Source organism: Penaeus vannamei, chromosome 42 (assembly GCF_042767895.1).
Source record: "Penaeus vannamei isolate JL-2024 chromosome 42, ASM4276789v1, whole genome shotgun sequence".
Taxonomy (NCBI): domain Eukaryota; kingdom Metazoa; phylum Arthropoda; class Malacostraca; order Decapoda; family Penaeidae; genus Penaeus; species Penaeus vannamei.
Genome location: NC_091590.1, coordinates 14,146,074 through 14,158,573, shown reverse-complemented (window position 1 = coordinate 14,158,573; position 12,500 = coordinate 14,146,074).

Genomic DNA, 12,500 nt, shown 5'->3' with positions numbered 1-12,500 from the left:
CCCATCCTCTTCCCTCCCCCCTCCCCCTCCCTCCTCTTCATCCCTTCCCTCCTCTTCCCTTCCCCTCCTCTTCCTCCCTCTTTCCTCCTCATTCCCTCTCTCTTCCCTCCCTCTCCTCCTTCTTCCTCCTTATTCCCTCCCTCCTCTTCCTTTCCTTTCCTCATCCCTCCCTTCCCCCCATCTCCTCTTCCCTCCTCCCCTCTCCTCCCTCCCCTCTCTCCCCTCTTCCCCTCCCTCCTTCCCCTCCCCCTCTCCTCTTCCTCCTCTTCCTCCTTATTCCCTCCCTCCTCTTCCTTTCCTTCCTCACCCTCCTTCCCCTCATCCCCTCTTCCCTCTCCCCTCCCTTCCCTCTTCCCTCCCTCTCCTCTCCCTCTTCCCTCCCTCTTCCCTCCTCATTCCCTCCCTCTTCCCTCCCTCTTCCCTCCTCATTCCCTCCCTCTTCCCTCCCTCCCTCGCCCGGTAGCAGCACCAGGGGGGACCAGAGCGTAATAATCGTAGTATTTACTTCTCGATCCTTTGAAAAGCGGCGAAGAAAAGTAATCTCCGAGATAAGAATCGAGTTCAAGTGAGGCAGAAGAGTCGCCAACAGGAAGGGGAGGGGGAGGGGGAGGAAGAGGAAGGAGGGGAGGAGGAGAGAGAGAAGGAGGAGGAGGAGGAGGAGGGACGAGAGGGAGGAAGGAGGAGGAGAGAGGGAGGAGAGAAGAGGAATGAGGGAGGGAGAGAGTGAGGGAGGAGAGGAGAGTGTGTGAGGGGAGGCAGGAGGAGAGAGAGTGTGTGAGAGGGGGAGGGAAAGGAAGGGAGAAGAGAATATTGAGGGAGAGAGAGGGAGGAAGGGAAACGGGTTGGAGGAGAGAGAGGAGAGAGGGAGGAAGAAAGGGTCAGGAGAGGGGCATTAACGCAGGCGAGGTAGGGAGGAGGAGGGAAGGCAGGAGAGAGAAAGAAGGAGGGAGAGGGAGGGAAGGGATGAGGGGTGAGGGAAGGAGAGGAAGGGAAGGAAAGGGGAGAGGGATCAAAGAGAGAGATAGAATGAAAGTGAGAGAGAGAGATAGACATAAAGAATGAACTAAAGAATCATGCAGAGAGAGAGAGAGAGAGAAAGAGAGAGAACAAAATCGTGTTTATCGCCCCCGATCTAAGTTTATCCTTCTCCTTCTCCATTTCTTCTGTTTTCTTATTTATTCATTTATTCATTACAATTACTTTGCTTTTACAAGGGTAGTTTGTCAAGCCGCTGTTATCGCTTATCGCTTCCCTCTCATTCTTTTATTTACGTTCGCGATCCTATCTTATCTTTTACTTTGTTCTTTTATTTACTCTTTACTTTATTCTCTTTCCCGCTATGTATTGGCTATTGACTGCCTGTTATCCTGTTCCCAATCTCTATCTATTTTTCATTTATTTATCTTTTCATTTACGATTTTCTTTGTTAGTTATTTGTTTATTTATTATCCTTTCTTTAATATATTTCTGTCTTTTATCTATCTTTATCATTTATCTATTTTCGTCTCTATCTACTTATCTATTCATATATTAGTCTTCTCTTTATTATGTTTTTCTATCTATATATTTAGTTCACCTGTATTCGTGTATACCTCGCTCTATATACCCTTATACTTATATGCATATCTACTGTCTATATTACCGTTTGTCTGTCTGTCTGACTGCGACTCTCTCTCTCTCTCTCTCTCTCTCTCTCTCTCTCTCTCTCTCTCTCTCTCTCTCTCTCTCTCTCTCTCTCTCTCTCTCTCTCTTCTCTCTCTCTCTCTCTCTCTCTCTCTCTTTACCTTTCTCACTTTACCTCTCTCTCTCTTTCTCTCTCTCTTTCTCTCTCTTTCTCTCTCTTTTTCTCTCTCTTTCCCCTCTTCTCTCTTTCTCTCTCTCTCCTCTCTCTCTCTCTCTCTCTCTCTCTCTATATCTATCTCTCTCTCTCTCTCTTTCTCTCACTCTCTCTCTCTCTCTCTCTTTATATATATATATATATATATATATATATATATATATATATATATATATATATATATATATATATATATATATATATATATATATAATGTATGTATGTATGTATATGTATATACATATATTGATATGTGTATACATGTGTGTGTATGTGTATATATATACATATATATATATATATATATATATATATATATATATATATATATATATATATATGTATATATATACATATATATATATATATATATATATATATATATATATATATATATATATATATATATATATATATATATATATATATATGTGTGTGTGTGTGTGTATATGTATATATATATATATATATATATATATATATATATAATATATTATATATATATTATATATATATATATATATATGTATTTATATGTTTATATGTATATATGTATATATGTATATATATATACATGTATACTATATATAGATACACACATACACCTCCTTTTCCTCCATCTCAACCTCCTCCTCCTCCTCCTCTTCCTCTACCTCCTCCCCACTTCCCTCCTCCCCCCCCTCATCCTCTTATTTCCCCCTCCCAGCTCCCCCTTTCCCTCCACCTCCTCTTTCCCTTCCTTACCCGCACTCTCCCCCCCTCCTCATCACCTCCCTCTTCCTCCATTTATTTCCCCTTTTTTCTCTCCTCTCCCTCTCGTTGCCGAAGACGAGAATGACTCGGGTTTATAACCTCATGTTCCTCAAGACAATATGATGAGTCTTTCGAAGCTCTTAAGTTTTTTTTTTCTCTCTCTCTTTCTTTTTTTTAAGTCGGGAACATCTTCATTGTGGCGGGGAAGGAGGGAGTAAGTAAGGGGGAGGATGAGAGGGGGGATAAAGGGAAGGAGAGGCGGGGGGAAGGAGGGAGAGAGAGGGAGGAGGAGGAGGAAGGAAGAGGAGGAGAAGGAAGACATAAGGAGAGAAGGGAAGGAAAGAGAGAGGGGGGGGTGGAGGAGAAAGAGAGAGAGAGGGAAAGAAAAAAAAAACGAGAGAATGATAGCGAAAATACAGAGAGAGAGAGAATATGAGACAAGAACGCAAAACAAAAGCCAGAAAAAGAAGACGAAAAAGAAGAAAGAAAAGAACGAGAGAACGATACGAAAGAAAAAAAACGTAGAGAGAGAATGGCAATAATACCAGTAAAAGAGAGAGGGGAAGAGAGAGTGATAAAGAAATCCCATTGTAGGAGTAATATGTCGCGAGGAGACTGAGGAGAAGGGGGGATTATCCGCCTATTGTTGAGGCTGTCGATGGGGAGGGGGAGGGGGAGGGGGGGAGGGGGAGGAAGGGGGATGGGGGGGTGGAGGATTGGCAGTGGGGGTAAGGGGAGTGAGGAATGGCAGAAGGAGGGGAAGGGGGAGGAGGTAGGGGGAGGGGGAGGTGAGGATTGGCAGAGGGAGGAAGGGGGAGAGGGGAGGGGGAGGAGGTGAGGATCGGTAGAGAGGGTAAGGGAGGGGAGGAGTGAGGAGAGGGAGAATAAGGGTGAGGATTGGTAGAGGGGCATGAGGGGATGAGTATGGGATAGGAAAGGCTGAGGGGGGAGGGGTGTAAGGAAAGGATAAAGATGTGAGGAAAGGTTAGGGAGTGAAGAAGGGGTGAAGAAAGGGCGAGGAAGAGGTCTAAGAGGTGAGCACAGGGTGAGAATAGGGCGAGAAGGATGTGGGAGATGAGGATGAAAAAAGGTTGAGGGGGTGATGAGAATGAGGACGGAGTGAGGAAAGGTTATGAGGTGAGGAAAATGAGGATAGAGTAAGAGAGGGCTGAGCGGGTGAGGAAGGATTGAGGAAGACGAGGATGGGGCGGAGGTGAGACTACGGAAGTGAGGAAAATGAAGTGATGAAGGATTGAGGAAGAAGAGAATAGGGTGAGGAAGAGGTAGAGGTGTGAGGATATAAAAGAGGAACGAGGTGAGGGGGAAGACTGCAAGGAGGAAAGGAAGATATGGCAGACACAGAGAGAGAAAAGAAAGAAAGAGAATGGGAGAAAAAGGAAGAAAAACACAAAGACTTATACATCTACACGTGTATCTATAAACACACAGATAGATAGATGGAGAGACAGATATCTAAAATAGATGAACAGATTCCTTATAATCTATCTGCTATATTTACGGATCTCTATCATGCTGTAAGAGGTGAAAGAGGATTAGTGAGGAGGTCCGAGGAGGTGGGAGAGGAGGGGAAGGGGGAGGGGAGGGGAGAGGAGGGGAAGGGGAAGGGAGGAGGGAGAGGGGGAAGGAGTGGGGTAGGGGAGGCGGGAGGGGAGAGGAGGGGAGGGGAAAGGGAGTGGGATAGGGGAGACGGGAGAGGAGAGGAGGGGAAGGGGTAGGGGAGGTGGGAGACAGAGAGGAGGGGTAGGGGAGGCGGGAGGGTAGAGGGGAAGGGGGAGGGGAGGGAGGGAGGAGCGGAATATGTGAGAGTTTCTGAATGAGTTATAGACAGGAAGGGCGAGAAGAGGGAAGGAGGGGGAGGAAGAGCGAGAGGAGGAGGAAGGGGAGATGAAGGAGGAGGAGGAGGAGGATGTATGGATGAGTAGGGAAGAAGGAGAGGAGAAGGAGAAGAAGGAGGAAGAAGAGGAGGAAATGAAGGAGGTAGAAGAAGAGGAGGGAAAAAAGCAGAAAGAAGAATAGGTGGACGAAGGGGAGGAGAAAGACAAGGACGAGGAAGAAGAGAAGTTGAACGAGGAAGAAGAAAAGAATGAGGAGGAAAAATAGGAGAAGAGCAGATAATAAAGGAATGAGCCAAAGGGAGATTCCGAGGTGAAAGCAAGGAATTTTGTGGAAAACTGATATGACAGAAGTAAACCGATACAGGGGTAGGGAGAAAATACTGTTGTAGGGAGAGACTAGGAACTGGGTTCAAAATAATGATAATAATAATGATTCAAAGAGGAGGGAGGTAAATTAAAAGGAAAATTATCCAGGAGTCGAGATTTTATTAGTGAGAAATACAATTGTAAATAGATAGATATTTTAATTGCGAAAAAAATAAAAGTAAAAAAAAACGATAAAAAGATGAGAACATCACAAAAACAAACACAACAGAAGAAGAAAAATGTTTTTTACAGCAACTTTATAAATTTATAACAATTCCCTTCGTTCTGATAATGGATTAGAGGGTACCTGAAATTACTTATTTATTAACTAAATCTCAATCTTTATTAACAAAAGGGAACTACAAAATTCGGGAGGAAAACAATATAAACTAAATCTCAATCTGTTTTAACAAAAAAAAAATCGGGAGGAAAAAAATATAAACTAAATATCAATCTTCATTAGCAAAACAAAGGAAAAACAAACAATATAAACTAAATATCAATCTTAAATTAACAAAAAAAGAACTACAAAAATCGGGAAAAAAAAACAATATAAACCAAATCCCAATCTTTATTAACCAAAAAAATAAATAAATAAAATTGGAGGAAAAAAAACAATATAAGAACACGAGGAAGAAAGGGAAGCGAAGGCTGTATGAATCCCTAATAGAGCGAGGATTAGGGCCAAACACAGGGTCACGAAGCAGGTGCCGATGAAGGGGGTTGGGGGAACAAGATTAATGGGGAAGGTTAGGGCTAATGATGGAGAAGAGGGAGAGATAATGGGGGAGGAATGAGTCGTGAGAGATGGTGGGGGCGAAAGGCATTCACACCCACGCACACGCATACATACATACATACATGCAGATATTTGCGTAATTGTACGAGAGAATGTGTGTGTGTGTGCGTGTGTGTGTGTGTGTGTGTGTATGTATAGATAGATAGATAGATAGATTGATATACAGAGAGAGAGAGAGAGATTTATATATACAGTATATGGATAGATATATAGGTGAAAAATATATATATAATAACAACAAAGGAAAATCTTTTCCCAAAATAAGAAGCACAAATACGGTAACAAAAAAAAACAAGTCGCAAAGAAAAGAAAAATAAAGTAATCAATCAATAGGTAAACAAATAAAAAGTTCACAAATGAATAAATTTTGAAACATAACAAACAAAAGACAAATAGATAATAAAATAAATAAAGAAAAATACCTAATTATCATAACAAACAAAAATGAATAAATTAACTAGATTAAAAATATATATACATAAATCATCATACCGAACAAAACAAATAAACAAATAAACTAGATAAAAAAAAATTACATATATTATCCTAACCCAGAAGAAAAAAACACTAAAGGAAGTCCGGTTAAGAAAAGGAGCCGATGGAAGGAAACGGAAGGAGGCGACGAGGATGAGCCGAGAATAGGATTTATTGCGACCCTGAGGCGGAGGAATCGATGATCTTGTCCGCTGTGCCGCTTGCTTTGGGAAGGGAGTGGGGAGGGAAGGGAGGGAGTGGGGAGGTGAAGGGGGGAGGCGGGGAGGGAAGGGAGTGAGTGGGAGGTGGGAAGGAGGGAGTGAGTAGGGGGGAGGGAGGGAAGGGGGGGAGAGGAGAGGGGGAAGGGTGTGTGTGTGTAGGGGGGAGGGAGGGAAGGGAGAGGGGAGGTGGGAGGGAAGGAAGGGAGTGGGTAGGGGGGGAGGGAAGGGAGGGAGTTGGGAAGTGGGAGGGAAAAGGGGGAGTGGGGAGGTTGGAGAGAGGGAAAGGAAGAGTGGGAAGTGAGGTGGGAGAGAGGGAAGGGAAGGGAAGAAGTGGGAGTCAGGAGATGGGAGTCACGGATGCGAGTGGAAAGAACGAAGGCAGTAGAGGTGGAAACGAACAAAAAGAGGGAGAGAGGTGTAAGCCAAAAAAAGATGAAGTTCGCGGGCGTTCAGAAAGTTCAAAAGGTATAAGCAGTAAGTGTTGGAGGCAGAAAAGGAGGGAAGGGAGTGTCGGTTTCCAGTAGCCAAGAATAGGACAAAAACAAGCAATACGATAAGTATGCGAGAGAGAAAAAAGACGAGAGAGAGAGAACGGAAGAAAATATAACAAAAAAAGGCGAAAGGGAGAAGAAAAGATAAAAAAAGAGGGAAGTGAGAACAGAAAAGATACAAAAAAGACAAAAGAGAGAACAAAGAAGGAACGATAACAAAAAACGAAAAAGAAAATAGGAGAAAAAATAACAAAATACGAAAGAGAGAAAAGAGAAAAAAGTAACAAAAAAGACGAAAGAGGTGCCAGAAAAATGACAAAAAAGAAAGAGTGAACAGAAAAAAACTAACAAAAAAGACGAAAGAGAGAACATAAGAAAAATAACAAAAAGAAAACGAAAGAGAGAACAGACAAAAAATAACAAAAATGACGAAAGAGAGAACAGACAAGAAATAACAAGGAATAGTGAAAAGAGAAAAATAAATATGTCGAAAGACGGAACAGAGGGAAAAATAACAAAAAGGACGGAATAGAAAACAGACAAAAAATAACAGGAAAACGAAAGAGAGAAAGAGAAAAAAATGACGAAAGAGAGAAAATAGAAAAAAAAACAAATAAGCGAAAGACAGATCAGAAAAAAATAACAAATATGACGAAAGACAGAACATTGAAAAAAAAAAAAAATAACAAAAAGGACGAAAGAGAGAAAAGAGAAAAAATAACAAAAAGGAAGGAAGAAGGAACAGACAAAAATAACAGGGAAACGAAAGAGAGAAAAGAGAAAAGAAATAACAAATAAACGAAAGCCAGAACAGAGAAAAAAATAACAAATATGACGAAAGAGAAAACGGACAAAAAATAACAGGGAAACGAAAGAGAGAAAGAAAAAAAAGGACGAAAGACAGAACAGAGAAAAAAGGACGAAAGAGAGAAAAGAGAAAAAAATAACAAAAACAATGAAAGACAGAACAGAGAAAAAAATAACAAAAAGAAAACGAGACAGAAAAGATTTTTTTTAAAAATGACGAAAGACAGAATAAAGAAAAAAAATAACAAAAATGACGAAAGACAGAACAAAAAAAAAACCTGCTTTCGACGTCTGACCGAAATAGAAATGATTTGAAGGGCAAGAGACACATCAGATATCAGACTCAGAGGATGTTTATCAGCGCCAGTTATAAACAGGTGGACGAAGAGCTTTCAATTCTAAAAGAGAAAAAGAAAATGGAATAGATAGGTAAATTCATGAATAAATGAGCAAATAAATGAAAACAAAAACAAATATATATATATGTGTGGGTGGGGTGGGGGTGTATGTGTGTGTGTGTCGTTTCTCTCTCTCTCTCTCTCTCTCTCTCTCTCTCTCTATCTCTCTCTCTCTCTCTCTCTCTCTCTCTCTCTCTCTCTCTCTCTCTCTCTCTTTCTCTCTTCTCTCTCTCTCTCTCTCTCTCTCTCCTCTCTCTCTCTCTCTCTCTCTCTCTCTCTCTCTCTCTCTCTCTCTCTCTCTCTCTCTCTCTCTACCTTCCTCCCTCCTTCTCCCCCTCCCTTCCCTTCCCACCCTCACCCCCCCCACCCTTCCCATCCTCCCTCACTCCCTCCTCCCTCCCTCCCTCCCCCTCCCTACCCCTCCCCCTCCCTCCACTCCCTCTCCCTCCCCCTCCCTCCCACGCTTCCCATCCTCCCTCCCTCCCCCTCCCTACCCTTCCCATCCCTCCCTACCCCTCATCTTCCCTCCTCCCCTCCCTCCTCCCCCTCCCCCTCCCTCCCACTCTTCCTCACGAGATGGAAATTATTTGTGCTCGTTCTGAGGAGTGCGTGGGAGGGCGTGGCTGCGAATCGATGGGTGTTTAGGGCAAAAGCTGGTGGCGATTAGATGCATTTTCCTCCGAGCAAGATACCTGGGTTGGAGAGATTGGACAGCAATACAGGTGTTTTAGGAGGGATCTTTGAGTGATGGTGATGACGGTAGGGACTCGGGTGATGATGGCGGTGATGGTGGTGATGGTGATGGTGGTAACGATGATGGTGATGGTGATGATCGTAAGAATGATAATGATAATAATAACAATTATAATAAAAATTATAACGAGGATGATAATAACAATAGAAATAATACTAATAATGATGATAATGATAATAACAATAGAAATGATACTTATAAAGATAACAATAGAAATGATAATTTTAATGATAACAATAATGATAATGATAGTAATTATGATAATAATAATGATAGTAATTATGATAATAATAATGATAATGATGATAATAATAATAGTGATAATAATAATAATAGTGATAATAATAATAATAGTGATGATAATAATAATAGTGATAATAATAATGATTATAAATAATGACAATAATGATGATAATATCATCATTATTATTGATAACAATAACAACAACAGCACCAAAGATACCAATAAACAACAACAAAACCAGAGCACCCGAACCGACCCACCACACTGAATACAAAAAAAAAAAAAAAAAAAAAAAAAAAAAAAAAAAAAAAAACCAGACATGGAGCCTTTTTCAATCTAAATCCAAAGAGAGAGAGAGAGAGAAAAGAAATATATATATATATGTATGTATTCATGATATTCACCCAGCCTTGCTATGAGAAGGGAGATGATCATCACGCGAGCCTCGTGGTGGGATGAATAGGGTGATGAGGCTGGGAAGATGGACCGCGAATGGGAGACAAAGGGGGTGGTTTCGACTTGTGGGTTGGTTGTGGGGGGGGGGGGAGACGGTGGGAGGGAAGGAGGGTGGGTGGTTGTGGGGGGAGGGGGAAGGTGGGTGGGTGGTTGTGGGGGAGGGAGGGAGGAAGGGTGGGTGGTTGTGGAGGAGGGAGGGAGGGAAGGAGGGGGGGTGGTTGTGGGGGGAAGGGAGGGAAAAGGGAAGGGAGGGAAGGAGGGTTGGGGCTGGGGAGGGGGGTAGGGAAAGATGGTGGGTAGTTGTGGGGGGAGGGGGGAAGGGAGGGAAAGAGGGTGAGAGCGTGGAAGGGAAGAAGGAAGGGAGGGAGCGAGGGAGGAAGCGAGGGAGGGAGAAGGTAAAATGGGATGGGATGAATGATGATAAGAGAATAATGAATGATAATGAAAAAATAGTTGATAATAAAGAAATGAGGAAATGAAGGTAAAGAAAAAAGGAAATTATGAATAATAATATATAAGGAAAAAATGGTAATAATGACATAAGGAGATAACAAATGATTAAAAATAAAGAAAAAATGAATAATACCAAGGAAATGATAAATGATTTTAGAAAAGAACGAAAATAATGGAAAATGAAGTAGAATTAAGGAAATAACGAATGATAATAAAAACGAAAAATGATGATGAGTGAGAAATAACAAACAATGTGAAGAAAGAAATATTAAAAAGAGATAAAAGAAGATAAAGATTTGAAACAAATATAAAAGTAAAAGGAAATTAAAGTGGAATTAAGGAAAGAATCAGAAGAGAATTAAAGATAAGGGAAACTGAATAAAATATTTAAGAGGGAAAATAAAAAAGGATGATAGAAAAGAAATCACAGAAAAAGAGAACTAGAAGGAAAGGTAAGATTAAAAAGGAATTAAATATGAGGTGAAAGGAAATGAAAGGCAGAGATAACAAATGCAAAAATATAGAGAAAATAGATTAAGTCTTTAAACAAAATGATAATAGAACAAAGAAAGTAAAATATGAATCAACCCCTCTCACAGGGGAAGGGGATGGTGGGAGAGGAAGAGGAAAAGGAGTAAGAGAAGGTGAAGGAAGAGAAGTAGGAGGTGGGAAAAGAGAAATAGAAGAAGGAAGAAATGCAGGAAAAGGGTAAAAAGAAATAAAAGAAGAAAGAGGAAACGAAAGAGGAGAGAAGATGAATGGGAAGATAAATAAAGAGGAGGGAGAGAAATAGAGAGAGAGAGAGAGAGAGAGAGAGAGAGAGAGAGAGAGAGAGAGAGAGAGAGAGAGAGAGAGAGAGAAGAGAGAAGAGAGAGCGAGGAGAGAAAAAGAGCGAGGGAGAGAGAGAGAAAGAGAGAGAGAGAGAGAGAAATAGAGGAGAGAGAGATAGAGAAGAGAGAGAGAAGAGAGAGATATAGAGAGAGAGTGAGAGAGAAATAGATAGACAGATAAAGACAGAGAGAGAGAGAGAGGAAAGAAGAGGAAAGGGGGGGGGAGGGAGAAGGGAGAGGGCGGGACTCGTGCGCCGCGCAAGTTGGCCCAAGTGGTCTCAGGGCCCGTCTCTCTGGGCCCTCAATCCCTGAAAGCACTCCGGGTGACCAGGCGGCGGCTCAGGGTCGTCGCAATGGCCATCCGCTCTTGGACTCGCTCGCCTTTTTTTGCTTATGACTTTTTTGCTTTCTTGACTTGACTTTTTTTTTTTGTTTGTTTGTTTTTTTAGTTTCTTTTTACGATTTTTTGACTTTTTTGCTTTCTTGATTTTTTTTTTTTTTTTTTTTTTTTTGCTTTTTAGTTGTTTTTTACGATTTTTTAAAGACTTTTTTGCTTTATAAACGTCTTATTTTTATTTTTATTTTTTTTTATTTTTTTTTTTTTTTTTTTTTGACTTTTTTTGACTTTTTTTTGGCTCTTTTATTACTTTTTTTCTTGGGAGTTTGTCTTAGGATTTTTTCTTTTTTCCTTTTTTTTTTTTTTTTTTTTTTTTTGCTTTTCAGGACGACTCTTTTTTTCTCGCGATTTTTCTTAGCTTTATTTTTTTCCTTCGTTATTTTCTTCTTTCGTTCTTCTTTTTTTTTCTTTCGCCATTCTTTCATTTTCTTGCTTTTATTTGCTGTTTTCCTTCCTTCATTCCTTCCTTTCACTCTTCTTCCCTTCGTTATTTTCTCTCTTCCTCTGTTAGATCTCTCCCTGTTTCTCTTTACACAGGAGAGGGGGAGGAAGGGGAAGATAAATAAAGAGGAGGGAGAGAGAGAGAAGAGAGAGCGATTGAGAGAGAAACAGAGAAGAGAGAGAGAAATAGATTAATAGATAGAGACAAAGAGAGAGAGAGAGGAAAGAAGAGGAAAGGGGGGAGGAGGGAGAAGGGAGAGGGCGAGACTCGTGCGCCGCGCAAGTTGGCCCAAGTGGTCTCAGGGCCCGTCTCTCTGGGCCCTCAATCCCTGAAGGCACTCCGGGTGACCAGGCGGCGGCTCAGGGTCGTCGCAATGGCCATCCGCTCTTGGACTCGCTCGACTTTTTTTTTTTGCTTATGACTTTTTTGCTTTCCTGATGACTTTTTTTTTTTTTTTTTTGCTTTTTTTTGGCGATTTTTTAATGACTTTTTGCTTTCTTGACGTCTTATTTCTATTTTTATTTTTATTTTATTTTTTTTATTTATTTTTTTTTTTTTTACTTTTTTTGGCTCTTTTATTACTTTTCTTCTCGGGAGTTTTTCAGGATTTTTTTTTTTTTTTTTTTTTTTTTTTTTTTTTTGCTTTTCAGGACGACTCTTTTTTTCTCGCGATTTTTCTTAGCTTTATTTTTTTCCTTCGTTCTTTTCTTCTTTCGTTCTTCTTTTTTTTTTCTTTCGCCATTCTTTCATTTCTTGCTTTTATTTGCTGCTTTCCTTCCTTCATTCCTTCATTTTCTCTCTTCTTCCCTTCGTTATTTTCTCTCTTCCTCTGTTAGATCTCTCCCTGTTTCTCTTTACACAGGAGAGGGGGAGGAAGGGGAAGATAAATAAAGAGGAGGGAGAGAGAGAGAAGAGAGAGCGA